The following is a 26,549-nucleotide window of genomic DNA, read 5'->3' as shown; positions in this document are numbered from 1 at the left end:
AGATTCAACTGAGGCAGCACAAGGGAACTCTCATCTGGGGACAACAACTGCAGGGAGAACACATATTTTCAGATGAACATGGGAGGGCAGAAGGCTGCCTAAAACTGAAGCACCCCCAAACAACAAACCAAATGCAACTACTAGTGCAAGCATTCCTGGGGGAAGGCCTGCAGCAGATGGATTTGCATATGGTGATGTCATCCAAGCAGTGGGTCAAAGTTGGCTTCAACCCTCGTCTGCATATGAAAAGAAAAAAGGGGTGTGCAGGGCATGGCGGTCTTTTGCGGCGCTTGGATGACCCCTAGTTCGCATTAAACACCTCCACCCTCCTTCGGTGTGGGGCTCATGTTGGCTATGCCCCAGCCCCTGAAGCATTCAAGCTGATTTCTTGCAGCAGCTGGGCACTGTAACAGCTCCAGAGCTGCTCTGTAAAGCAAGTAAAAGGGTGTGGGCCCTGCAGCACTACCTGTAGTTTGCATTGTGCGTTGGAAGGCACAAAGTAAGCAGACGGGAGAAGTCAGGATAGTGCACAAGGGTATAGAAGGAGGGGCTCAAGAAAAAAGAAGTGGAAACAGACAGCAAACTAGGCTGGAGAGAGACCTGAGACAAAGAGATCTGAATTATATGAGAGCCGACCAGGGGAAACACAAATTATGCAGTCAAGTTTCCCACATTTGGGGAAATCGCAGGGGCAGCACACCCAGAGTGCAATGGGTGAGCCTTGCCCTGGGAGAAGCATCTTCATGATCATAGTATCTCACCTGGCAGGTAAGTAGGAGTTGGGCTAGAGCTGGGGAGGGTCGCTGCTCGGGCACCCCCCTGTCAAGTGAAGGAGATCCAACTGAGGCAGCACAAGGGAACTCTCGAAAGAAGAACAAGGCTAGAGGAAGATCTGAGACAAAGAAATCTGACTTTTACCCGAGCTGACCAGAGGAAAGCACAAACACAGTCCCCCACTACCACAAATAATGCAGTTGAGTTTCCCACATTTGGGGAAATCACAGGGGTCAGCATACCCAGAATGCAATGAATGAACCTAACCCTGGGAGAACAATCTTCATGACCATGGTATCTCCTATGCAAAATAAGTATGATTTGGGATAGGGCTGGGGAGGGCCGCTGCTCAGGCACATCTCTGTCAAGTAAAGGAGATTCAACTGAGGCAGCACAAGGGAACTCTCATCTGGGGACAACAACTGCAGGGAGAACACATATTTTCAGATGAACATGGGAGGGCAGAAGGCTGCCTAATACTGAAGCACCCCCAAACAACAAACCAAATGCAACAACTAGTGCAAGCATTCCTGGGGGAAGGCCTGCAGCAGATGGATTTGAATATGGTGATGTCATCCAAGCAGTGGGTCAAAGTTGGCTTCAACCCTCGTCTGCATATGAAAAGAATAAAGGGGTGTGCAGGGCATGGCGGCCTTTTGCGGCGCTTGGATGACCCCTAGTTCGCATTAAACACCTCCACCCTCCTTCGGTGTGGGGCTCATGTTGGCTATGCCCCAGCCCCTGAAGCATTCAAGCTGATTTCTTGCAGCAGCTGGGCACTGTAACAGCTCCAGAGCTGCTCTGTAAAGCAAGTAAAAGGGTGTGGGCCCTGCAGCACTACCTGTAGTTTGCATTGTGCGTTGGAAGGCACAAAGTAAGCAGACGGGAGAAGTCAGGATAGTGCACAAGGGTATAGAAGGAGGGGCTCAAGAAAAAAGAAGTGGAAACAGACAGCAAACTAGGCTGGAGAGAGACCTGAGACAAAGAGATCTGAATTATATGAGAGCCGACCAGGGGAAACACAAATTATGCAGTCAAGTTTCCCACATTTGGGGAAATCGCAGGGGCAGCACACCCAGAGTGCAATGGGTGAGCCTTGCCCTGGGAGAAGCATCTTCATGATCATAGTATCTCACCTGGCAGGTAAGTAGGAGTTGGGCTAGAGCTGGGGAGGGTCGCTGCTCGGGCACCCCCCTGTCAAGTGAAGGAGATCCAACTGAGGCAGCACAAGGGAACTCTCGAAAGAAGAACAAGGCTAGAGGAAGATCTGAGACAAAGAAATCTGACTTTTACCCGAGCTGACCAGAGGAAAGCACAAACACAGTCCCCCACTACCACAAATAATGCAGTTGAGTTTCCCACATTTGGGGAAATCACAGGGGTCAGCATACCCAGAATGCAATGAATGAACCTAACCCTGGGAGAACAATCTTCATGACCATGGTATCTCCTATGCAAAATAAGTATGATTTGGGATAGGGCTGGGGAGGGCCGCTGCTCAGGCACATCTCTGTCAAGTAAAGGAGATTCAACTGAGGCAGCACAAGGGAACTCTCATCTGGGGACAACAACTGCAGGGAGAACACATATTTTCAGATGAACATGGGAGGGCAGAAGGCTGCCTAATACTGAAGCACCCCCAAACAACAAACCAAATGCAACAACTAGTGCAAGCATTCCTGGGGGAAGGCCTGCAGCAGATGGATTTGAATATGGTGATGTCATCCAAGCAGTGGGTCAAAGTTGGCTTCAACCCTCGTCTGCATATGAAAAGAATAAAGGGGTGTGCAGGGCATGGCGGCCTTTTGCGGCGCTTGGATGACCCCTAGTTCGCATTAAACACCTCCACCCTCCTTCGGTGTGGGGCTCATGTTGGCTATGCCCCAGCCCCTGAAGCATTCAAGCTGATTTCTTGCAGCAGCTGGGCACTGTAACAGCTCCAGAGCTGCTCTGTAAAGCAAGTAAAAGGGTGTGGGCCCTGCAGCACTACCTGTAGTTTGCATTGTGCGTTGGAAGGCACAAAGTAAGCAGACGGGAGAAGTCAGGATAGTGCACAAGGGTATAGAAGGGAGGGGCTCAAGAAAAAAGAAGTGGAAACAGACAGCAAACTAGGCTGGAGAGAGACCTGAGACAAAGAGATCTGAATTATATGAGAGCCGACCAGGGGAAACACAAATTATGCAGTCAAGTTTCCCACATTTGGGGAAATCGCAGGGGCAGCACACCCAGAGTGCAATGGGTGAGCCTTGCCCTGGGAGAAGCATCTTCATGATCATAGTATCTCACCTGGCAGGTAAGTAGGAGTTGGGCTAGAGCTGGGGAGGGTCGCTGCTCGGGCACCCCCCTGTCAAGTGAAGGAGATCCAACTGAGGCAGCACAAGGGAACTCTCGAAAGAAGAACAAGGCTAGAGGAAGATCTGAGACAAAGAAATCTGACTTTTACCAGAGCTGACCAGAGGAAAGCACAAACACAGTCCCCCACTACCACAAATAATGCAGTTGAGTTTCCCACATTTGGGGAAATCACAGGGGTCAGCATACCCAGAATGCAATGAATGAACCTAACCCTGGGAGAACAATCTTCATGACCATGGTATCTCCTATGCAAAATAAGTATGATTTGGGATAGGGCTGGGGAGGGCCGCTGCTCAGGCACATCTCTGTCAAGTAAAAGAGATTCAACTGAGGCAGCACAAGGGAACTCTCATCTGGGGACAACAACTGCAGGGAGAACACATATTTTCAGATGAACATGGGAGGGCAGAAGGCTGCCTAAAACTGAAGCACCCCCAAACAACAAACCAAATGCAACTACTAGTGCAAGCATTCCTGGGGGAAGGCCTGCAGCAGATGGATTTGCATATGGTGATGTCATCCAAGCAGTGGGTCAAAGTTGGCTTCAACCCTCGTCTGCATATGAAAAGAAAAAAGGGGTGTGCAGGGCATGGCGGCCTTTTGCGGCGCTTGGATGACCCCTAGTTCGCATTAAACACCTCCACCCTCCTTCGGTGTGGGGCTCATGTTGGCTATGCCCCAGCCCCTGAAGCATTCAAGCTGATTTCTTGCAGCAGCTGGGCACTGTAACAGCTCCAGAGCTGCTCTGTAAAGCAAGTAAAAGGGTGTGGGCCCTGCAGCACTACCTGTAGTTTGCATTGTGCGTTGGAAGGCACAAAGTAAGCAGACGGGAGAAGTCAGGATAGTGCACAAGGGTATAGAAGGGAGGGGCTCAAGAAAAAAGAAGTGGAAACAGACAGCAAACTAGGCTGGAGAGAGACCTGAGACAAAGAGATCTGAATTATATGAGAGCCGACCAGGGGAAACACAAATTATGCAGTCAAGTTTCCCACATTTGGGGAAATCGCAGGGGCAGCACACCCAGAGTGCAATGGGTGAGCCTTGCCCTGGGAGAAGCATCTTCATGATCATAGTATCTCACCTGGCAGGTAAGTAGGAGTTGGGCTAGAGCTGGGGAGGGTCGCTGCTCAGGCACCCCCCTGTCAAGTGAAGGAGATCCAACTGAGGCAGCACAAGGGAACTCTCGAAAGAAGAACAAGGCTAGAGGAAGATCTGAGACAAAGAAATCTGACTTTTACCAGAGCTGACCAGAGGAAAGCACAAACACAGTCCCCCACTACCACAAATAATGCAGTTGAGTTTCCCACATTTGGGGAAATCACAGGGGTCAGCATACCCAGAATGCAATGAATGAACCTAACCCTGGGAGAACAATCTTCATGACCATGGTATCTCCTATGCAAAATAAGTATGATTTGGGATAGGGCTGGGGAGGGCCGCTGCTCAGGCACATCTCTGTCAAGTAAAGGAGATTCAACTGAGGCAGCACAAGGGAACTCTCATCTGGGGACAACAACTGCAGGGAGAACACATATTTTCAGATGAACATGGGAGGGCAGAAGGCTGCCTAATACTGAAGCACCCCCAAACAACAAACCAAATGCAACAACTAGTGCAAGCATTCCTGGGGGAAGGCCTGCCGCAGATGGATTTGCATATGGTGATGTCATCCAAGCAGTGGGTCAAAGTTGGTTCAAACACCTTTGCAAAGTTCTATAAGTTTGATACCCTGGCTGAGGAGGACCTCCTGTTTGCTCAATCGGTGCTGCAGAGTCATCCGCACTCTCCTGCCCGTTTGGGAGCTTTGGTATAATCCCCATGGTCCTTACGGAGTCCCCAGCATCCTCTAGGACGTAAGAGAAAATAAGATTTTAAACCTACCGGTAAATCTTTTTCTCGTAGTCCGTAGAGGATGCTGGGTGCCCGTCCCAAGTGCGGTCTACTTCTGCAAGACTTGTATATAGTTATTGCTTACATAAGGGTTATATGTTAGTTTTCATCGGTCTTGGACTGATGCTATGTTGTTTTCATACTGTTAACTGGGTAGTATATCACAAGTTATACGGTGTGATTGGTGTGGCTGGTATGAATCTTGACCTTGGATTAACAAAAATCCTTTCCTCGTACTGTCCGTCTCCTCTGGGCACAGTTTCTCTAACTGAGGTATGGAGGAGGGGCATAGAGGGAGGAGCCAGTGCACACCCAGATCTAAAGTCTTTCTTAAAGTGCCCATGTCTGCTGCGGAGCCCGTCTATCCCCCATGGTCCTTACGGAGTCCCCATCGTCCTCTACGGACTACGAGAGAAAAAAATTACCGGTAGGTTTAAAATGTTATTTTTTTCTCTGCAACCCACTGCTAAATTGTGCTTCCTAGCTGTTTTTTATAAAATCACTTAATTAAATCTAACTCTGATTACGTCAGAGAAGGCCAGGTACCCTACACCATAAGAGGGGGTTTGAAATTTTGACTTGTCTACTTAAAGATCACCAAAATCTGATGACAAGGTCAATTACATCCCTGGGTGGGATTGAACCACCAACCTTTTGGTTAATAGCCCATGTAAGTGCAAGAAATCCTGAAGCACTCACTCATCATGGGAAAGTACCAATGTGTTTCTTACAAAAATTCTCCAGATTATTGACTTTTTAAAGTTTTTCTAGGAAACGTTCTAGATGAATGATTATTAGCCTTTGTCAGTATTGACTTTTGCAAGGTGTCTCTGTGGCGCAATCGGTTAGCATGTTTGGCTATTAACCAAAAGGTTGGTGGTTCAATCCCACCCAGGGATGTAATTGACCTTGTAATCAGATTTTGGTGATCTTTAAGTAGACAAGTCAAAATTTCAAAAAAAAACCCTTATGGTGTAGGGTACCTGGCCTTCTCTGATGTAATCAGAGTTAGATTTGATTAAGTGATTTTATAAAAAAACAGCTAGGAAGCACAATTTAGCAGTGGGTTGCAGAGAAAAAAAAATATGCTGGCAGAAAAGTCCAATTGAGTGATTAAACAGCTCTTCATTTTCTGATTTTATGTTTATGCTAACAAATTTGCTCTCTGAAAAGTGTCCACAAAGCCAAGTCTCTGATTAACACCTTTGTAGGAATGGTTTTTCACCTATTACTGAAATAAACTTGCTTCATTGGAAAGGCATCAAAGATGCATCCTCATTTCAATGTCTACTGAAATAATACAGGTTGACACCAGGAAACGTCACTGCATCCTTGCTGCTTCCTCATGGGGAAGTCTGTTTAATGTGAAAACAAGGTGATATCTAATCAGCACACAGGTAAGGAATTAAGAAAATCTTTCTTTATGGGTGAAGATGTTTCTCACAAATTGTTGTCCCAATGCATCATTGAAATTCAAGATGGAAGATGATTTTCATATATCACTTGTACATTTTGCATTGCTCTTCTGGTGACAATGTAGTTTGTTTTTGTCAATTACCATTTCAGTAATAGGGTAAAGAAAATTAAGTGGATTTTTTAAAGAAAACAATGCTGTCAATATACTATTAAAACAAATTAAAATGATAAAAGTTATTGTACTTTAAGTAAAAATAAAAGAGCCAAAATATCAATCCCAGTTTTTGATTACTTTAATTATAAAAAAAAAAATGCACATAGCAGAGGATAGTTTCGATCAATCAACCTCTGGGTTATGGGCCCAGCATGCTTCCATTGCACTACTATGCTGCTCATGGAAGTGTAAGAGATCCTGAAGACTTAATTGATTAAAGGCCTAAAAGTACTGGACTATAAGGAAAGACTTACTAGGCTGAATATTTATACACTAGAAAAGAGGTGCCTAAGAGGAGATATTATTAATATCTTCAAATATGTAAAGATACATAACAAAGAGTTATCAGAGGAATTATTTATTAAAAGAACACGTGGTCACTCGCTGCGACTGGAGGAAAGTTCAGAATGCAATGGAGGAAAGGTTTCTTCACTGTTAGGGCAATCAGGATGTGGAATTCCCTGCCAGGGAAGGTGGTAATGGCGGACTCTGTAATTGGATTTAAAAAAGGAATGGATACATTTCTGAATGAAAAAGCTATCCAAGGTTATAATACTTAAAATATCAACATGGTTAATCCGGGGGTAACATGAGTTATAGTAGCTAACTAGTCATAAAACATTATTCAGCAAGTATGTAGAATCATCACAACTTAAAACAGGTTGAACACGATGGGCAATTTGCCTCTATTCAACCTCAAAAACTATGTTACTATATTACTATGTTATTGTAGTATACAGAACACCACAATGCAATGAGCAGTGATAGTGAGCACTGATGAGGATACTAGAACTGACACTGAGCAGCAAGATGCAGCACTGGACTATTAGTAATGTACTGTAGTATGCTGAGCACCACAATGCAGCACAAGACAATGAGCAGTGATACTGAGCACTGATGAGGATACTACTGAGAACTGACACTGAGCAGGAGAGACACACTACTAGTATTACTGAGCAGCAATAAGTAACCACTGATACTGAGCACTGATATTGAGATTTCCACTGAGAGAACATAGCCACGTCCTCTCCGCTCTCTCTTCAATGCACGAGTAAAAATGGCAGCAACGCGCAGCTCTTTATATGGAATCCGAATCTCGCGAGAATCCGACAGCGGGATGATGACATTTTCCCTTGTTCAGGTTTTCCGAGTCAGGCGGGAACAACCGAGCCTGCCTCGGACCAGTGTAAACCACGTGGAGTTCGTGGGGAATTCGGTTCTCGGAGAACCGAACCCGCTCCTCTCTACCTTATACCCATCAATTTTTTTATTTTCAATCTAAACCCCTGCAGTTTTCTGTAAGCATCTGCTTCGCTATGATGATCAACAAGTCACAAGGGCAAACACTCAGGGTTTGAGGCGTAGATCTTAGGACCAGCTGCTACAAGCATGGCAGAGGTGTCACTATCACTGGTGACACCCAGAGAGGTGGCGAGGGAGATTGTAATGCAGTGCGCGCAGATAAGCAGCGCAATGGTAAAAAGGAGGCATGGTTTCATAGGTAGGGGCGTGGCCTGGTGGCCTGAATCTACATTTTGTTGCTCCGGGTGTCCCGGGGGTTGGGGGCTGCACCCGGGGACTAGTGTGTGAGCTGTGCTGGCTCCTGCACAGTGACAGGGCATGGCCACCCAGCATGACGCCTCCCTTCTTGACCATGCTGTAATTGCAGTCGCACTGCAGTTCAGCGTGATCATAAAAAATGGTGTAGGCTCCTGCTGGTGCAGACTGTAGAGAAAAGCTGCTGTGACCACGCCCCCTGTGTCTCCTCCGTTGCAGACCCCATTTTGAAGCCTTGCCCCCGGACTAAGAGAAAAGAATGCCCTTGCGCACTATCCTGACTTCTCCTCCCGTCTGCTTAATTTGTGCCTTCCAACGCACAATGCGAACAACAGGTGGTGCTGCAGGGCCCACACACTTTTACTTGCCTTACAGAACAGCTCTGGAGCTGTTACAGTGCCCAGCTGCTGCAAGAAATCAGCTTGAATGCATCAGGGGATGGGGCATGGCCAACATGAGCCCCACATGAGCCCCACACCAAAGGAGGGTGGGGGTGTTTAATGCGAACTAGGGGTCATCCAAGCACTGCAAAAGGCCGCCATGCCCTGCATGCCCCTTTTCTCTTTTCATATGCAGATGAGGGTTCCAGTCAACTTTGGCCCACTGCTTGGATTTACATCACCGTATGCAAATCCGTCTGCTGCAGACCTTCCCCCAGGAGTGCTTGTACACGTGGTCACTCGCTCACTACAGTTAAGGAGCACAGGTCTGGGGTTTTTTCTCCTATATTAACCCAATTTTGTACTGCCCGCAGCGCATTGTGATAGGTAATAAGGCCTGATTCAGGTTGGATTGCAATCACAATAAGCGATCCAACTGCAAAAATTGCTAAGAGCATACGCATGTGCCTGCATTTTCTGCGGCACCCCGCAGAGAATGTGATCGCCTCTGCCTGTCAATCGGGGCGGGGAAGGGGGGGAGAGGTGGGTCAGCAACACTCCATTTCCAAGTCAGGGATGGAGCGGTGCGGGGGCAAGGCTTCAAAATGGGGTCTGCAACGGAGGAGACACAGGGGGCGTGGTCACAGCGGCTGTATGACATCACATTCAGCCGCTGTGATCACAAAAATGGTGGCGGCTTCCTGCGCGCACATACAGTCTGCACCAGCAGGAGGCTACACCATTTTTTATGATCACGCTGAACTGCAGTGCGACTGCAATTACAGCATGGTCAAGAAGGGAGGCGTCATGCTGGGTGGCCATGCCCTGTCACTGTGCAGGAGCCAGCACCGCTCACACACTAGTCCCCGGGTGCAGCCCCCAACCCCCGGGACACCCGGAGCAACAAAATGTAGATTCAGGCCACCAGGCCACGCCCCTACCTATGAAACCATGCCTCCTTTTTACCATTGCGCTGCTTATCTGCGCGCACTGCATTACAATCTCCCTCGCCACCTCTCTGGGTGTCACCAGTGATAGTGACACCTCTGCCATGCTTGTAGCAGCTGGTCCTAAGATCTACGCCTCAAACCCTGAGTGTTTGCCCTTGTGACTTGTTGATCATCATAGCGAAGCAGATGCTTACAGAAAACTGCAGGGGTTTAGATTGAAAATAAAAAAATTGATGGGTATAAGGTAGAGAGGAGCGGGTTCGGTTCTCCGAGAACCGAATTCCCCACGAACTCCACGTGGTTTACACTGGTCCGAGGCAGGCTCGGTTGTTCCCGCCTGACTCGGAAAACCTGAACAAGGGAAAATGTCATCATCCCGCTGTCGGATTCTCGCGAGATTCGGATTCCATATAAAGAGCTGCGCGTTGCTGCCATTTTTACTCGTGCATTGAAGAGAGAGCGGAGAGGACGTGGCTATGTTCTCTCAGTGGAAATCTCAATATCAGTGCTCAGTATCAGTGGTTACTTATTGCTGCTCAGTAATACTAGTAGTGTGTCTCTCCTGCTCAGTGTCAGTTCTCAGTAGTATCCTCATCAGTGCTCAGTATCACTGCTCATTGTCTTGTGCTGCATTGTGGTGCTCAGCATACTACAGTACATTACTAATAGTCCAGTGCTGCATCTTGCTGCTCAGTGTCAGTTCTAGTATCCTCATCAGTGCTCACTATCACTGCTCATTGCATTGTGGTGTTCTGTATACTACAATAACATAGTAATATAGTAACATAGTTTTTGAGGTTGAATAGAGGCAAATTGCCCATCGTGTTCAACCTGTTTTAAGTTGTGATGATTCTACATACTTGCTGAATAATGTTTTATGACTAGTTAGCTACTATAACTCATGTTACCCCCGGATTAACCATGTTGATATTTTAAGTATTATAACCTTGGATAGCTTTTTCATTCAGAAATGTATCCATTCCTTTTTTAAATCCAATTACAGAGTCCGCCATTACCACCTTCCCTGGCAGGGAATTCCACATCCTGATTGCCCTAACAGTGAAGAAACCTTTCCTCCATTGCATTCTGAACTTTCCTCCAGTCGCAGCGAGTGACCACGTGTTCTTTTAATAAATAATTCCTCTGATAACTCTTTGTTATGTATCTTTACATATTTGAAGATATTAATAATATCTCCTCTTAGGCACCTCTTTTCTAGTGTATAAATATTCAGCCTAGTAAGTCTTTCCTTATAGTCCAGTACTTTTAGGCCTTTAATCAATTAAGTCTTCAGGATCTCTTACACTTCCATGAGCAGCATAGTAGTGCAATGGAAGCATGCTGGGCCCATAACCCAGAGGTTGATTGATCGAAACTATCCTCTGCTATGTGCATTTTTTTTTTTATAATTAAAGTAATCAAAAACTGGGATTGATATTTTGGCTCTTTTATTTTTACTTAAAGTACAATAACTTTTATCATTTTAATTTGTTTTAATAGTATATTGACAGCATTGTTTTCTTTAAAAAATCCACTTAATTTTCTTTACCCTATTACTGAAATGGTAATTGACAAAAACAAACTACATTGTCACCAGAAGAGCAATGCAAAATGTACAAGTGATATATGAAAATCATCTTCCATCTTGAATTTCAATGATGCATTGGGACAACAATTTGTGAGAAACATCTTCACCCATAAAGAAAGATTTTCTTAATTCCTTACCTGTGTGCTGATTAGATATCACCTTGTTTTCACATTAAACAGACTTCCCCATGAGGAAGCAGCAAGGATGCAGTGACGTTTCCTGGTGTCAACCTGTATTATTTCAGTAGACATTGAAATGAGGATGCATCTTTGATGCCTTTCCAATGAAGCAAGTTTATTTCAGTAATAGGTGAAAAACCATTCCTACAAAGGTGTTAATCAGAGACTTGGCTTTGTGGACACTTTTCAGAGAGCAAATTTGTTAGCATAAACATAAAATCAGAAAATGAAGAGCTGTTTAATCACTCAATTGGACTTTTCTGCCAGCATATTTTTTTTTCTCTGCAACCCACTGCTAAATTGTGCTTCCTAGCTGTTTTTTTATAAAATCACTTAATCAAATCTAACTCTGATTACATCAGAGAAGGCCAGGTACCCTACACCATAAGGGTTTTTTTTTTGAAATTTTGACTTGTCTACTTAAAGATCACCAAAATCTGATTACAAGGTCAATTACATCCCTGGGTGGGATTGAACCACCAACCTTTTGGTTAATAGCCAAACATGCTAACCGATTGCGCCACAGAGACACCTTGCAAAAGTCAATACTGACAAAGGCTAATAATCATTCATCTAGAACGTTTCCTAGAAAAACTTTAAAAAGTCAATAATCTGGAGAATTTTTGTAAGAAACACATTGGTACTTTCCCATGATGAGTGAGTGCTTCAGGATTTCTTGCACTTACATGGGCTATTAACCAAAAGGTTGGTGGTTCAATCCCACCCAGGGATGTAATTGACCTTGTCATCAGATTTTGGTGATCTTTAAGTAGACAAGTCAAAATTTCAAACCCCCTCTTATGGTGTAGGGTACCTGGCCTTCTCTGACGTAATCAGAGTTAGATTTAATTAAGTGATTTTATAAAAAACAGCTAGGAAGCACAATTTAGCAGTGGGTTGCAGAGAAAAAAATAACATTTTAAACCTACCGGTAATTTTTTTCTCTCGTAGTCCGTAGAGGACGATGGGGACTCCGTAAGGACCATGGGGGATAGACGGGCTCCGCAGCAGACATGGGCACTTTAAGAAAGACTTTAGATCTGGGTGTGCACTGGCTCCTCCCTCTATGCCCCTCCTCCATACCTCAGTTAGAGAAACTGTGCCCAGAGGAGACGGACAGTACGAGGAAAGGATTTTTGTTAATCCAAGGTCAAGATTCATACCAGCCACACCAATCACACCGTATAACTTGTGATATACTACCCAGTTAACAGTATGAAAACAACATAGCATCAGTCCAAGACCGATGAAAACTAACATATAACCCTTATGTAAGCAATAACTATATACAAGTCTTGCAGAAGTAGACCGCACTTGGGACGGGCACCCAGCATCCTCTACGGACTACGAGAAAAAGATTTACCGGTAGGTTTAAAATCTTATTTTCTCTTACGTCCTAGAGGATGCTGGGGACTCCGTAAGGACCATGGGGATTATACCAAAGCTCCCAAACGGGCAGGAGAGTGCGGATGACTCTGCAGCACCGATTGAGCAAACAGGAGGTCCTCCTCAGCCAGGGTATCAAACTTATAGAACTTTGCAAAGGTGTTTGAACCAACTTTGACCCACTGCTTGGATGACATCACCATATGCAAATCCATCTGCGGCAGGCCTTCCCCCAGGAATGCTTGCACTAGTTGTTGCATTTGGTTTGTTGTTTGGGGGTGCTTCAGTATTAGGCAGCCTTCTGCCCTCCCATGTTCATCTGAAAATATGTGTTCTCCCTGCAGTTGTTGTCCCCAGATGAGAGTTCCCTTGTGCTGCCTCAGTTGAATCTCCTTTACTTGACAGAGATGTGCCTGAGCAGCGGCCCTCCCCAGCCCTATCCCAAATCATACTTATTTTGCATAGGAGATACCATGGTCATGAAGATTGTTCTCCCAGGGTTAGGTTCATTCATTGCATTCTGGGTATGCTGACCCCTGTGATTTCCCCAAATGTGGGAAACTCAACTGCATTATTTGTGGTAGTGGGGGACTGTGTTTGTGCTTTCCTCTGGTCAGCTCTGGTAAAAGTCAGATTTCTTTGTCTCAGATCTTCCTCTAGCCTTGTTCTTCTTTCGAGAGTTCCCTTGTGCTGCCTCAGTTGGATCTCCTTCACTTGACAGGGGGGTGCCTGAGCAGCGACCCTCCCCAGCTCTAGCCCAACTCCTACTTACCTGCCAGGTGAGATACTATGATCATGAAGATGCTTCTCCCAGGGCAAGGCTCACCCATTGCACTCTGGGTGTGCTGCCCCTGCGATTTCCCCAAATGTGGGAAACTTGACTGCATAATTTGTGTTTCCCCTGGTCGGCTCTCATATAATTCAGATCTCTTTGTCTCAGGTCTCTCTCCAGCCTAGTTTGCTGTCTGTTTCCACTTCTTTTTTCTTGAGCCCCTCCCTTCTATACCCTTGTGCACTATCCTGACTTCTCCCGTCTGCTTACTTTGTGCCTTCCAACGCACAATGCAAACTACAGGTAGTGCTGCAGGGCCCACACCCTTTTACTTGCTTTACAGAGCAGCTCTGGAGCTGTTACAGTGCCCAGCTGCTGCAAGAAATCAGCTTGAATGCTTCAGGGGCTGGGGCATAGCCAACATGAGCCCCACACCGAAGGAGGGTGGAGGTGTTTAATGCGAACTAGGGGTCATCCAAGCGCCGCAAAAGGCCGCCATGCCCTGCACACCCCTTTATTCTTTTCATATGCAGACGAGGGTTGAAGCCAACTTTGACCCACTGCTTGGATGACATCACCATATTCAAATCCATCTGCTGCAGGCCTTCCCCCAGGAATGCTTGCACTAGTTGTTGCATTTGGTTTGTTGTTTGGGGGTGCTTCAGTATTAGGCAGCCTTCTGCCCTCCCATGTTCATCTGAAAATATGTGTTCTCCCTGCAGTTGTTGTCCCCAGATGAGAGTTCCCTTGTGCTGCCTCAGTTGAATCTCCTTTACTTGACAGAGATGTGCCTGAGCAGCGGCCCTCCCCAGCCCTATCCCAAATCATACTTATTTTGCATAGGAGATACCATGGTCATGAAGATTGTTCTCCCAGGGTTAGGTTCATTCATTGCATTCTGGGTATGCTGACCCCTGTGATTTCCCCAAATGTGGGAAACTCAACTGCATTATTTGTGGTAGTGGGGGACTGTGTTTGTGCTTTCCTCTGGTCAGCTCGGGTAAAAGTCAGATTTCTTTGTCTCAGATCTTCCTCTAGCCTTGTTCTTCTTTCGAGAGTTCCCTTGTGCTGCCTCAGTTGGATCTCCTTCACTTGACAGGGGGGTGCCCGAGCAGCGACCCTCCCCAGCTCTAGCCCAACTCCTACTTACCTGCCAGGTGAGATACTATGATCATGAAGATGCTTCTCCCAGGGCAAGGCTCACCCATTGCACTCTGGGTGTGCTGCCCCTGCGATTTCCCCAAATGTGGGAAACTTGACTGCATAATTTGTGTTTCCCCTGGTCGGCTCTCATATAATTCAGATCTCTTTGTCTCAGGTCTCTCTCCAGCCTAGTTTGCTGTCTGTTTCCACTTCTTTTTTCTTGAGCCCCTCCTTCTATACCCTTGTGCACTATCCTGACTTCTCCCGTCTGCTTACTTTGTGCCTTCCAACGCACAATGCAAACTACAGGTAGTGCTGCAGGGCCCACACCCTTTTACTTGCTTTACAGAGCAGCTCTGGAGCTGTTACAGTGCCCAGCTGCTGCAAGAAATCAGCTTGAATGCTTCAGGGGCTGGGGCATAGCCAACATGAGCCCCACACCGAAGGAGGGTGGAGGTGTTTAATGCGAACTAGGGGTCATCCAAGCGCCGCAAAAGACCGCCATGCCCTGCACACCCCTTTTTTCTTTTCATATGCAGACGAGGGTTGAAGCCAACTTTGACCCACTGCTTGGATGACATCACCATATGCAAATCCATCTGCTGCAGGCCTTCCCCCAGGAATGCTTGCACTAGTAGTTGCATTTGGTTTGTTGTTTGGGGGTGCTTCAGTTTTAGGCAGCCTTCTGCCCTCCCATGTTCATCTGAAAATATGTGTTCTCCCTGCAGTTGTTGTCCCCAGATGAGAGTTCCCTTGTGCTGCCTCAGTTGAATCTCCTTTACTTGACAGAGATGTGCCTGAGCAGCGGCCCTCCCCAGCCCTATCCCAAATCATACTTATTTTGCATAGGAGATACCATGGTCATGAAGATTGTTCTCCCAGGGTGACGTTCATTCATTGCATTCTGGGTATGCTGACCCCTGTGATTTAACCAAATGTGGGAAACTCGACTGCATTATTTGTGGTAGTGGGGGACTGTGTTTGTGCTTTCCTCTGGTCAGCTCTGGTAAAAGTCAGATTTCTTTGTCTCAGATCTTCCTCTAGCCTTGTTCTTCTTTCGAGAGTTCCCTTGTGCTGCCTCAGTTGGATCTCCTTCACTTGACAGGGGGTGCCCAAGCAGCAATCCTCCACAGCTCTAGCCCAACTCCTACTTACCTGCCAGGTGAGATACTATGATCTTCACTGTTAGGGCAATCAGGATGTGGAATACCCTGCCAGGGAAGGTGGTAATGGTGGACTCTGTAATTGGATTTAAAAAAGGAATGGATACATTTCTGAATGAAAAAGCTATCCAAGGTTATAATACTTAAAATATCAACATGGTTAATCCGGGGGTAACATGAGTTGTAGTAGTTAACTAGTCATAAAACATTATTCAGCAAGTATGTAGAATCATCACAACTTAAAACAGGTTGAACACGATGGGCAATTTGCCTCTTTTCAACCTCAAAAACTATATTACTATATGTTACTATATTACTATGTTACTGTAGTATACAGAACACCACAATGTAATGAGCAGTGATAGTGAGCACTGATGAGGATACTAGAACTGACACTGAGCAGCAAAATGCAGCACTGGACTATTAGTAATGTACTGTAGTATGCTGAGCACCACAATGCAGCACAAGACAATGAGCAGTGATACTGAGCACTGATGAGGATACTACTGAGAACTGACACTGAGCAGGAGAGACACACTACTAGTATTACTGAGCAGCAATAAGTAACCACTGATACTGAGCACTGATATTGAGATTTCCACTGAGAGAACATAGCCACGTCCTCTCCACTCTCTCTTCAATGCACGAGTAAAAATGGCGGCAACGCGCAGCTCTTTATATGAAATCCGAATCTCGCGAGAATCCGACAGCGGGATGATGACATTTTCCCTTGTTCAGGTTTTCCGAGTCAGGCGGGAACAACCGAGCCTGCCTCGGACCAGTGTAAACCACGTGGAGTTCGTGGGGAATTCGGTTCTCGGAGAACCGAACCCGCTCCTCTCTACCTTATACCCATAATTTTTTTTATTTTCAATCTAAGCCCCTGCAGTTTTCTGTAAGCATCTGCTTCGCTATGATGATCAACAAGTCACAAGGGCAAACACTCAGGGCTTGAGGCGTAGATCTTAGGACCAGCTGCTACAAGCATGGCAGAGCTGTCACTATCACTGGTGACACCCAGAGAGGTGGCGAAGGAGATTGTAATGCAGTGCGCGCAGATAAGCAGCGCAATGGTAAAAAGGAGGCATGGTTTCATAGGTAGGGGCGTGGCCTGGTGGCCTGAATCTACATTTTGTTGCTCCGGGTGTCCCGGGGGTTGGGGGCTGCACCCGGGGACTAGTGTGTGAGCGGTGCTGGCTCCTGCACAGTGACAGGACATGGCCACCCAGCATGACACCTCCCTTCTTGACCATGCTGTAATTGCAGTCGCACTGCAGTTCAGCGTGATCATAAAAAATGGTGTAGCCTTCTGCTGGTGCAGACTGTATGTGCGCGCAGGAAGCCGCCACCATTTTTGTGATCACAGCGGCTGAATGTGATGTCATACAGCCGCTGTGACCACGCCCCCTGTGTCTCCTCCGTTGCAGACCCCATTTTGAAGCCTTGCCCCCGCACCGCTCCATCCCTGACTTGGAAATGGAGTGTTGCTGACCCCCCTCTCCCCCCCTGCCCCGATTGACAGGCAGAGGCGATCGCATTCTCTGCGGGGTGCCGCAGAAAATGCAGGCACATGCGTATGCTCTTAGCAATTTTTGCAGTTGGATCGCTTATTGTGATTGCAACCCAACCTGAATCAGGCCCTATTACCTATCACAATGCGCTGCGGGCAGTACAAAATTGGTTTAATATGGGAGAAAAACCCCCAGACCTGTGCTCCTTAACTGTACCTGGTGGCTTGTGGAGCGGCTGCCCAGTAATCAGTGTCCACGCCAGTGCGCACACGGTCCACCCCCTACGGCCACGCTCCCCCTCATCAGCGGCCTCGTGATCCGGAAGGGCGGTGTGTGTGTGACTGACCTTAGGAAGAAACCGGAGCCTCCGCTGCAGTGATCCAGCAACCAGGGCACGGGAGTATACAGCGCCGCTGGGAGTGATGAAGCTGCAGTAAAGATGTCTATTAGACCTAGCCTGCTGCAGCCCTTGTAGATTCTCATAAAAAAAGTTCTTATTTTCTTGTCAAAATTTATAGCTAAGAATAGGCTGCCTGAGGCAGGCCCCTGTTAAGTGGCCTGCTACTGAAGGCACCAACTACAAACTGAGCTCCCTGTTCATGGAAGCGGGGTTATAGAGGAGAATGCGCTGAGCATCTTGGGAACAGTCAAAAGCTTTGAGCCGGTTGGTGCCTCAGATCAAGATCCTACTCTACACCCCAATGTGAATCCTTGTGGAGTCCAGTGTACCCCACAGAAGAAATTAATGTGTCACACCCATTGGCAGCAACCTTAGAATAGCTGCTGACGGGCACAATTGAGAAAGGAAGGGGGGGGGGGACATTTGAATCCAGCACATAGATGCAATTCAAATATGTAATTTGAACCTTCCTATTTTAAAATATAATGGATGAACCTCACCCTGTGAGAACAATCTTCATGATATAGAGATCTCATATGCAAAATAAGTATGAGTTGGGATAGGGCTGGGGAGGGTGGCTGCTCGGGCAAGCCCCTCCCCCGTCAAGTTAAGGAGATTCAACTGAGGAGGCACAAGGGAACTCTCGTCTGGGGACAACAACTGCAGGGAGACCACATCTTTTCAGATGAACATGGGAGGGCGGAAGGCTGCCTAATACTGAAGCACCATCAAATATCAAACCATATGCAATAACTAGTACAAGCATTCCTGGGGGAAGGTCTGCAGGAGACGAATTTGCATACGGTGATGTCATCCAAGCAGTGGGCCAAAGTTGGCTGGAACCCTCATCTGCATATGAAAAGAGAAAAGGGTTATGCAGGGCATGGCGGCCTTTTGCGGCGCTTGGATGACCCCTAGTTCGCATTAAACACCTCCACCCTCCTTTGGTGTGGGGCTCATGTTGGCTATGCCCCAGCCCCTGAAGCATTCAAGCTGATTTCTTGCAGCAGCTGGGCACTGTAACAGCTCCAGAGCTGCTCTGTAAGGCAAATAAAAGGGTGTGGGCCCTGCAGCACTACCTGTAGTTCGCATTGTGCGTTGGAAGGCACAAAGTAAGCAGACGGGAGAAGTCAGGATAGTGCGCAAGGGCATAGAAGGGAGCGGCTCAAGAAAAGAGAAGTGGAAACAGACAGCAAACTAGGCTGGAGAGAGACCTGAGACAAAGAGATCTGAATTATACGAGAGTCGACCAGGGGAAACACAAATTATGCAGTCAAGTTTCCCACATTTGGGGAAATCGCAGGGGCAGCACACCCAGAGTGCAATGGGTGAGCCTTGCCCTGGGAGAAGCACCTTCAAGATCATAGTATCTCACCTGGCAGGTAAGTAGGAGTTGGGCTAGAGCTGGGGAGGGTCGCTGCTCGGGCACCCCCCTGTCAAGTGAAGGAGATCCAACTGAGGCAGCACAATGGAACTCTCGAAAGAAGAACAAGGCTAGAGGAAGATCTGAGACAAAGAAATCTGACTTTTACCAGAGCTGAACAGCGGAAAACACAAACACAGTCCCCCACTACCACAAATAATGCAGGCGAGTTTCCCACATTTGGGGAAATCACAGGGGTCAGCATACCCAGAATGCAATGAATGAACCTCACCCTGGGTGAACAATTTTCATGACCATGGTGTCTCCTATGCAAAATAAGTATGATTTGGGATAGGGCTGGGGAGGGCCGCTGCTCAGGCACATCTCTGTCAAGTAAAGGAGATTCAACTGAGGCAGTACAAGGGAACTCTCATCTGGGGACAACAACTGCAGGGAGAACACATATTTTCAGATGAACATGGGAGGGCAGAAGGCTGCCTAATACTGAAGCACCCCCAAACAACAAACCAAATGCAACAACTAGTGCAAGCATTCCTGGGGGAAGGCCTGCAGCAGATGGATTTGCATATGGTGATGTTATCCAAGCAGTGGGTCAAAGTTGGCTTCAACCCTCATCTGCATATGAAAAGAGAAAAGGGGCGTGCAGGGCATGGCAGCCTTTTGCGGTGCTTGGATGACCCCTAGATCGCATTAAACACCCCCACCCTCCTTTGGTGTGGGGCTCATGTTGGCCATGCCCCATCCCATGAAGCATTCAAGCTGATTTCTTGCAGCAGCTGGGCACTGTAACAGCTCCAGAGCTGCTCTGTAAGGCAAGTAAAAGGGTGTGGGCCCTGCAGCACTACCTGTAGTTTGCATTGTGCATTGGAAGGCACAAAGTAAGCAGACGGGAGGAGAAGTCAGGATAGTGCACAAGGGTATAGAAGGTAGGGGCTCAAGAAAAAAGAAGTGGAAACAGACAGCAAACTAGGCTGGAGAGAGACCTGAGACAAAGAGATCTGAATTATACGAGAGCCGACCAGAGGAAACACAAATTATGCAGTCAAGTGTCCCACATTTGGGGAAATCGTAGGAGCAGCACACCCAGAGTGCAATGGGTGAGCTTTGCCCTGGGAGAAGCACCGTCCTGATTATAGTATCTCACCTGGGTGTGCTGCCCCTGCGATTTCCCCAAATGTGGGAAACTTGACTGCATAATTTGTGTTTCCCCTGGTCGGCTCTCATATAATTCAGATCTCTTTGTCTCAGGTCTCTCTCCAGCCTAGTTTGCTGTCTGTTTCCACTTCTTTTTTCTTGAGCCCCTCCCTTCTATACCCTTGTGGACTATCCTGACTTCTCCTCCTGTCTGCTTACTTTGTGCCTTCCAATGCACAATGCAAACTACAGGTAGTGCTGCAGGGCCCACACCCTTTTACTTGCCTTACAGAGCAGCTCTGGAGCTGTTACAGTGCCAAGCTGCTGCAAGAAATCAGCTTGAATGCTTCAGGGGCTGGGGCATGGCCAACATGAGCCCCACACCGAAGGAGGGTGGGGGTGTTTAATGCGAACTAAGGGTCATCCAAGCGCCGCAAAAGGCCGCCATGCCCTGCATACCCCTTTTCTCTTTTCATATGCAGATGAGGGTTCCAGCCAACTTTGGCCCACTGCTTGGATGACATCACTGTATGCAAATCCGTCTTCTGCAGACCTTCCCCCAGGAATGCTTGTACTAGTTGTTGCATTTGGTTTGTCGTTTGGGGGTGCTTCAGTATTAGGCAGCCTTCTGCCCTCCCATGTTTATCTGAAAATATGTGTTCTCACTGCAGTTGTTGTCCCCAGATGGGAGTTCCCTTGTGCTGCCTCAGTTGAATCTCCTTTACTCTACAACTTTTAAAACTTAGCAAAAGTGTTTACTAAATAGCTGCTCGGCAAAGTTGCAATGCCGAGACTCCCTGACCAGCTGCCCAGGATGAACCCACCTTTCTAGTAGAATGGGTCTTCACCTAATTCAGTAACGGCAATCCTGCCGTGGAATGAGCATGCTGAATCTTACCACAGATCCAGCGCATAATGGTCTACATGGAAGCAGGACACCCAATCCTGTTGGGAGCATACAGGACAAACAGAGCCTCTGTTTTCCTAATCTGAACCGTTCTGGTGACATAAATTTTCAAAGTTCTGACCACAGCCAGAGACTTTGACTCAACGAAGGTGTCAGTGGCCAAAGGCACCATGTGGAAAGATGAACCACCTTCGGCAGAAATTGTTGACGTGTCCTCAATTCTGCTCTATCTTCATGAAAGATCAAATAAAGGCTCTTGTGATACTGCATGGTTTGTACTGTTTTCCATGTGCTCCCAGATCTTTCAAGAAAGAAGCATGGTCAAGAAAGTTATGTTTGAAAAGAAACAACATTTACTGTCATTGTTATAGAATTTGGGAGAAAAAACAAGAAGAAATCTGCACTGTTGACGCACTGGACAGAATGAATGAATCATAAAATATAACCTTTATTAAGTATGTATTAAAATTGGATAAATATTAATATTATTATCCCAAACTGCAGTGAAACATAAAGGTTAAAATCACAGAACTAACATACATGTGCATAAGAAGAATAAAGAGATGTGAAAAAAAGGTTTAAAAAGCGTGTCCGTGTGTGATTATTTTTGAAGGCACAACCCTGGCGGGGTTGTTTATATAGATATATATGTTGCTAATAATCACTTTCTAGCGTAATGTTATTAAATAGCTGTTAGTATCTATGTCGTCAGGTACCACTGGGTCGTATCCTATATACTCCTGTGGGAAACTTGACTGCATAATTTGTGTTTCCCCTGGTCGGCTCTCGTATAATTCAGATCTCTTTGTCTCAGGTCTCTCTCCAGCCTAGTTTGCTGTCTGTTTCCACTTCTCTTTTCTTGAGCCGCTGCCTTCTATGCCCTTGTGCACTCTCCTGACTTCTCCTGTCTGCTTACTTTGTGCCTTCCAACGCACAATGCAAACTACAGGTAGTGCTGCAGGGCCCACACCCTTTTACTTGCCTTACAGAGCAGCTCTGGAGCTGTTACAGTGCCCAGCTGCAGCAAGAAATCAGCTTGAATGCTTCAGGGGCTGGGGCATAGCCAACATGAGCCCCACACCGACGGAGGGTGGAGGTGTTTAATGCGAACTAGGGGTCAGCCAAGCGCCGCAAAAGGCCGCTATGCCCTGCATGCCCCTTTTCTCTTTTCATATGCAGACGAGGGTTGAAGCCAACTTTGACCCACTGCTTGGATGACATCACCATATGCAAATCCATCTGCGGCAGGCCTTCCCCCAGGAATGCTTGCACTAGTTGTTGCATTTGGTTTGTTGTTTGGGGGTGCTTCAGTATTAGGCAGCCTTCTGCCCTCCCATGTTCATCTGAAAATATGTGTTCTCCCTGCAGTTGTTGTCCCCAGATGAGAGTTCCCTTGTGCTGCCTCAGTTGAATCTCCTTTACTTGACAGATGTGCCTGAGCAGCGGCCCTCACCAGCCCTATCCCAAATCATACTTATTTTGCATAGGAGATACCATGGTCATGAAGATTGTTCTCCCAGGGTTAGGTTCATTCATTGCGTTCTGGGTATGCTGACCTCTGTGATTTCCCCAAATGTGGGAAACTCGACTGCATTATTTGTGGTAGTGGGGGACTGTGTTTGTGCTTTCCTCTGGTCTGCTCTGGTAAAAGTCAGATTTCTTTGTCTCAGATCTTCCTCTAGCCTTGTTCTTCTTTCAAGAGTTCCATTGTGCTGCCTCAGTTGGATCTCCTTCACTTGACAGGGGGGTGCCCGAGCAGCGACCCTCCCCAGCTCTAGCCCAACTCCTACTTACCTGCCAGGTGAGATACTATGATCATGAAGTTGCTTCTCCCAGGGCAAGGCTCACCCATTGCACTCTGGGTGTGCTGCCCCTGCGATTTCCCCAAATGTGGGAAACTTGACTGCATAATTTGTGTTTCCCCTAGTCGGCTCTCATATAATTCAGATCTCTTTGTCTCAGGTCTCTCTCCAGCCTAGTTTGCTGTCTGTTTCCACTTCTTTTTTCTTGAGCCCCTCCCTTCTACACCCTTGTGCACTATCCTGACTTCTCCTCCTGTCTGCTTACTTTGTGCCTTCCGATGCACAATGCAAACTACAGGTAGTGCTGCAGGGCCCACACCCTTTTACTTGCCTTACAGAGCAGCTCTGGAGCTGTTACAGTGCCAAGCTGCTGCAAGAAATCAGCTTGAATGCTTCAGGGGCTGGGGCATGGCCAACATGAGCCCCACACCGAAGGAGGGTGGGGGTGTTTAATGCGAACTAAGGGTCATTCAAGCGCCGCAAAAGGCCGCCATGCCCTGCATACCCCTTTTCTCTTTTCATATGCAGATGAGGGTTCCAGCCAACTTTGGCCCACTGCTTGGATGACATCACTGTATGCAAATCCGTCTTCTGCAGACCTTCCCCCAGGAATGCTTGTACTAGTTGTTGCATTTGGTTTGTTGTTTGGGGTGCTTCAGTATTAGGCAGCCTTCTGCCCTCCCATGTTCATCTGAAAATATGTGTTCTCCCGGCAGTTGTTGTCCCCAGATGAGAGTTCCCTTGTGCTGCCTCAGTTGAATCTCCTTTACTTGACAGAGATGTGCCTGAGCAGCGGCCCTCCCCAGCCCTATCCCAAATCATACTTATTTTGCATAGGAGATACCATTGTCATGAAGATTGTTCTCCCAGGGTAACGTTCATTCATTGCATTCTGGGTATGCTGACCCCTGTGATTTCCCCAAATGTGGGAAACTTGACTGCTTTATTTGTGGTAGTGGGGGACTGTGTTTGTGCTTTCCTCTGGTCAGCTCTGGTTAAAGTCAGATTTCTTTGTCTCAGATCTTCCTCTAGCCTTGTTCTTTTTTTGAGAGTTTCCTTGTGCTGCCTCAGTTTGATCTCCTTCACTTGACAGGGGGGTACCCGAGCAGCGACCCTCCCCAGCTCTAGCCCAACTCCTACATACCTGCCAGGTGAGATACTATGATCATGAAGGTGCTTCTCCCAGGGCAAGGCTCACCCATTGCACTCTGGGTGTGCTGCTCCTGCGATTTCCCCAAATGTGGGAAACTTGACTGCATAATTTGTGTTTCCCCTGGTCGGCTCTCGTATAATTCAGATCTCTTTGTCTCAGGTCTCTCTCCAGCCTAGTTTGCTGTCTGTTTCCACTTCTCTTTTCTTGAGCCGCTGCCTTCTATGCCCTTGTGCACTCTCCTGACTTCTCCTGTCTGCTTACTTTGTGCCTTCCAACGCACAATGCAAACTACAGGTAGTGCTGCAGGGCCCACACCCTTTTACTTGCCTTTCAGAGCAGCTCTGGAGCTGTTACAGTGCCCAGCTGCTGCAAGAAATCAGCTTGAATGCTTCAGGGGCTGGGGCATAGCCAACATGAGCCCCACACCGACGGAGGGTGGAGGTGTTTAATGCAAACTAAGGGTCATCCAAGCGCCGCAAAAGGCCGCCATGCCCTGCATACCCCTTTTCTCTTTTCATATGCAGATGAGGGTTCCAGCCAACTTTGGCCCACTGCTTGGATGACATCACCGTATGCAAATCCGTCTTCTGCAGACCTTTTCCCAGGAATGCTTGTACTAGTTGTTGCATTTGGTTTGTTGTTTGGGGGTGCTTCAGTATTAGGCAGCCTTCTGCTCTCCCATGTTCATCTGAAAATATGTGTTCTCCCTGCAGTTGTTGTCCCCAGATGAGAGTTCCCTTGTGCTGCCTCAGTTGAATCTCCTTTACTTGACAGAGATGTGCCTGAGCAGCGGCCCTCCCCAGCCCTATCCCAAATCATACTTATTTTGCATAGAAGATACCATTGTCATGAAGATTGTTCTCCCAGGGTGAGGTTCATTCATTGCATTCTGGGTATGCTGACCCCTGTGATTTCCCCAAATGTGGGAAACTCGACTGCATTATTTGTGGTAGTGGGGGACTGTGTTTGTGCTTTCCTCTGGTCAGCTCTGGTAAAAGTCAGATTTCTTAGTCTCAGATCTACCTCTAGCCTTGTTCTTTTTTTGAGAGTTTCCTTGTGCTGCCTCAGTTGGATCTCCTTCACTTGACAGGGGGGTGCCCGAACAGCGACCCTCCCCAGCTCTAGCCCAACTCCTACTTACCTGCCAGGTGAGATACTATGATCAGGAAGGTGCTTCTCCCAGGGCAATGCACTCTGGGTGTGCTGCTCCTACGTGTTCCCCAAATGTGGGACACTTGATTACATAATTTGTGTTTCCTCTGGTCGGCTCTCGTATAATTCAGATCTCTTTGTCTCAGGTCTCTCTCCAGCCTAGTTTGCTGTCTGTTTCCACTTCTCTTTTCTTGAGCCGCTCCCTTCTATGCCCTTGTGCACTATCCTGACTTCTCCCGTCTGCTTTCTTTGTGCCTTCCAACGCACAATGCAAACTACAGGTAGTGCTGCAGGGCCCACACCCTTTTACTTGCTTTACAGAGCAGCTCTGGAGCTGTTACAGTGCCCAGCTGCTGCAAGAAATCAGCTTGAATGCTTCAGGGGCTGGGGCATAGCCAACATGAGCCCCACACCGAAGGAAGGTGGAGGTGTTTAATGCGAACTAGGGGTCATCCAAGCGCCGCAAAAGGCCGCCATGCCCTGCACACCCCTTTTTTATTTTCATATGCAGACGAGGGTTGAAGCCAACTTTGACCCACTGCTTGGATGACATCACCATATGCAAATCCATCTGCTGCAGGCCTTCCCCCAGGAATGCTTGCACTAGTAGTTGCATTTGGTTTGTTGTTTGGGGGTGCTTCAGTATTAGGCAGCCTTCTGCCCTCCCATGTTCATCTGAAAATATGTGTTCTCCCTGCAGTTGTTGTCCCCAGATGAGAGTTCCCTTGTGTTGCCTCAGTTGAATCTCCTTTACTTGACAGAGATGTGCCTGAGCAGCGGCCCTCCCCAGCCCTATCCCAAATCATACTTATTTTGCATAGGCGATACCATGGTCATGAAGATTGTTCTCCCAGGGTGAGGTTCATTCATTGCACTCTGGGTATGCTGACCCCTGTGATTTCCCCAAATGTGGGAAACTCGACTGCATTATTTGTGGTAGTGGGGGACTGTGTTTGTGCTTTCCTCTGGTCAGCTCTGGTAAAAGTCAGATTTCTTTGTCTCAGATCTTCCTCTAGCCTTGTTCTTCTTTCGAGAGTTCCCTTGTGCTGCCTCAGTTGAATCTCCTTCACTTGACAGGGGGTGCCCGAGTAGCAATCCTCCACAGCTCTAGCCCAACTCCTACTTACCTGCCAGGTGAGATACTATGATCTTCACTGTTAGGGCAATCAGGATGTGGAATTCCCTGCCAGGGAAGGTGGTAATGGCGGACTCTGTAATTGGATTTAAAAAAGGAATGGATACATTTCTGAATGAAAAAGCTATCCAAGGTTATAATACTTAAAATATCAACATGGTTAATCCGGGGGTAACATGAGTTATAGTAGCTAACTAGTCATAA

At 47.3% G+C, this 26,549-nt stretch overlaps 17 non-coding genes and 7 pseudogenes across 17 annotated transcripts; 12 read left to right on the top strand and 12 right to left on the bottom strand.

Annotated features, from left to right (window-relative positions):
• Window positions 1–634: 634 nt before the first annotated feature.
• LOC134982863 (U1 spliceosomal RNA) lies at window positions 635–776 on the bottom strand (annotated as a pseudogene).
• A 152-nt stretch (window positions 777–928) lies between these two features.
• On the bottom strand, window positions 929–1,092 carry LOC134982475 (U1 spliceosomal RNA). Its single transcript, XR_010191168.1, has one exon. It is a non-coding gene; the product is annotated as a U1 spliceosomal RNA (small nuclear RNA).
• Window positions 1,093–1,783: 691 nt separating this feature from the next.
• Window positions 1,784–1,925, bottom strand: LOC134982862 (U1 spliceosomal RNA; annotated as a pseudogene).
• Window positions 1,926–2,077: 152 nt separating this feature from the next.
• Window positions 2,078–2,241, bottom strand: LOC134982474 (U1 spliceosomal RNA). The gene has a single exon (XR_010191167.1). It is a non-coding gene; the product is annotated as a U1 spliceosomal RNA (small nuclear RNA).
• A 692-nt stretch (window positions 2,242–2,933) lies between these two features.
• On the bottom strand, window positions 2,934–3,075 carry LOC134982861 (U1 spliceosomal RNA; annotated as a pseudogene).
• A 152-nt stretch (window positions 3,076–3,227) lies between these two features.
• Window positions 3,228–3,391, bottom strand: LOC134982472 (U1 spliceosomal RNA). The gene has a single exon (XR_010191165.1). It is a non-coding gene; the product is annotated as a U1 spliceosomal RNA (small nuclear RNA).
• A 692-nt stretch (window positions 3,392–4,083) lies between these two features.
• On the bottom strand, window positions 4,084–4,225 carry LOC134982860 (U1 spliceosomal RNA; annotated as a pseudogene).
• Window positions 4,226–4,377: 152 nt separating this feature from the next.
• On the bottom strand, window positions 4,378–4,541 carry LOC134982460 (U1 spliceosomal RNA). Its single transcript, XR_010191154.1, has one exon. It is a non-coding gene; the product is annotated as a U1 spliceosomal RNA (small nuclear RNA).
• Window positions 4,542–5,845: 1,304 nt separating this feature from the next.
• Window positions 5,846–5,919, top strand: TRNAN-AUU (transfer RNA asparagine (anticodon AUU)). Its single transcript has one exon. It is a non-coding gene; the product is annotated as a tRNA-Asn (tRNA).
• Window positions 5,920–11,759: 5,840 nt separating this feature from the next.
• Window positions 11,760–11,833, bottom strand: TRNAN-AUU (transfer RNA asparagine (anticodon AUU)). The gene has a single exon. It is a non-coding gene; the product is annotated as a tRNA-Asn (tRNA).
• Window positions 11,834–13,137: 1,304 nt separating this feature from the next.
• Window positions 13,138–13,301, top strand: LOC134982448 (U1 spliceosomal RNA). Its single transcript, XR_010191143.1, has one exon. It is a non-coding gene; the product is annotated as a U1 spliceosomal RNA (small nuclear RNA).
• A 152-nt stretch (window positions 13,302–13,453) lies between these two features.
• On the top strand, window positions 13,454–13,595 carry LOC134982858 (U1 spliceosomal RNA; annotated as a pseudogene).
• A 692-nt stretch (window positions 13,596–14,287) lies between these two features.
• On the top strand, window positions 14,288–14,451 carry LOC134982436 (U1 spliceosomal RNA). Its single transcript, XR_010191132.1, has one exon. It is a non-coding gene; the product is annotated as a U1 spliceosomal RNA (small nuclear RNA).
• A 152-nt stretch (window positions 14,452–14,603) lies between these two features.
• LOC134982857 (U1 spliceosomal RNA) lies at window positions 14,604–14,745 on the top strand (annotated as a pseudogene).
• A 691-nt stretch (window positions 14,746–15,436) lies between these two features.
• Window positions 15,437–15,600, top strand: LOC134982691 (U1 spliceosomal RNA). Its single transcript, XR_010191365.1, has one exon. It is a non-coding gene; the product is annotated as a U1 spliceosomal RNA (small nuclear RNA).
• A 3,305-nt stretch (window positions 15,601–18,905) lies between these two features.
• LOC134982847 (U1 spliceosomal RNA) lies at window positions 18,906–19,068 on the bottom strand. The gene has a single exon (XR_010191506.1). It is a non-coding gene; the product is annotated as a U1 spliceosomal RNA (small nuclear RNA).
• A 152-nt stretch (window positions 19,069–19,220) lies between these two features.
• Window positions 19,221–19,384, bottom strand: LOC134982736 (U1 spliceosomal RNA). Its single transcript, XR_010191406.1, has one exon. It is a non-coding gene; the product is annotated as a U1 spliceosomal RNA (small nuclear RNA).
• A 674-nt stretch (window positions 19,385–20,058) lies between these two features.
• LOC134982326 (U1 spliceosomal RNA) lies at window positions 20,059–20,214 on the bottom strand. The gene has a single exon (XR_010191033.1). It is a non-coding gene; the product is annotated as a U1 spliceosomal RNA (small nuclear RNA).
• A 2,359-nt stretch (window positions 20,215–22,573) lies between these two features.
• LOC134982677 (U1 spliceosomal RNA) lies at window positions 22,574–22,737 on the top strand. The gene has a single exon (XR_010191350.1). It is a non-coding gene; the product is annotated as a U1 spliceosomal RNA (small nuclear RNA).
• Window positions 22,738–22,889: 152 nt separating this feature from the next.
• Window positions 22,890–23,024, top strand: LOC134982973 (U1 spliceosomal RNA; annotated as a pseudogene).
• Window positions 23,025–23,725: 701 nt separating this feature from the next.
• LOC134982729 (U1 spliceosomal RNA) lies at window positions 23,726–23,889 on the top strand. Its single transcript, XR_010191400.1, has one exon. It is a non-coding gene; the product is annotated as a U1 spliceosomal RNA (small nuclear RNA).
• Window positions 23,890–24,041: 152 nt separating this feature from the next.
• Window positions 24,042–24,204, top strand: LOC134982927 (U1 spliceosomal RNA). The gene has a single exon (XR_010191554.1). It is a non-coding gene; the product is annotated as a U1 spliceosomal RNA (small nuclear RNA).
• Window positions 24,205–24,875: 671 nt separating this feature from the next.
• LOC134982639 (U1 spliceosomal RNA) lies at window positions 24,876–25,039 on the top strand. The gene has a single exon (XR_010191316.1). It is a non-coding gene; the product is annotated as a U1 spliceosomal RNA (small nuclear RNA).
• A 975-nt stretch (window positions 25,040–26,014) lies between these two features.
• Window positions 26,015–26,178, top strand: LOC134982507 (U1 spliceosomal RNA). Its single transcript, XR_010191197.1, has one exon. It is a non-coding gene; the product is annotated as a U1 spliceosomal RNA (small nuclear RNA).
• Window positions 26,179–26,549: the final 371 nt, after the last annotated feature.

Source organism: Pseudophryne corroboree (assembly GCF_028390025.1).
Source record: "Pseudophryne corroboree isolate aPseCor3 chromosome 12 unlocalized genomic scaffold, aPseCor3.hap2 SUPER_12_unloc_1, whole genome shotgun sequence".
Lineage (NCBI taxonomy): Eukaryota > Metazoa > Chordata > Amphibia > Anura > Myobatrachidae > Pseudophryne > Pseudophryne corroboree.
This window is presented reverse-complemented; position numbering and strand designations above follow the sequence as displayed.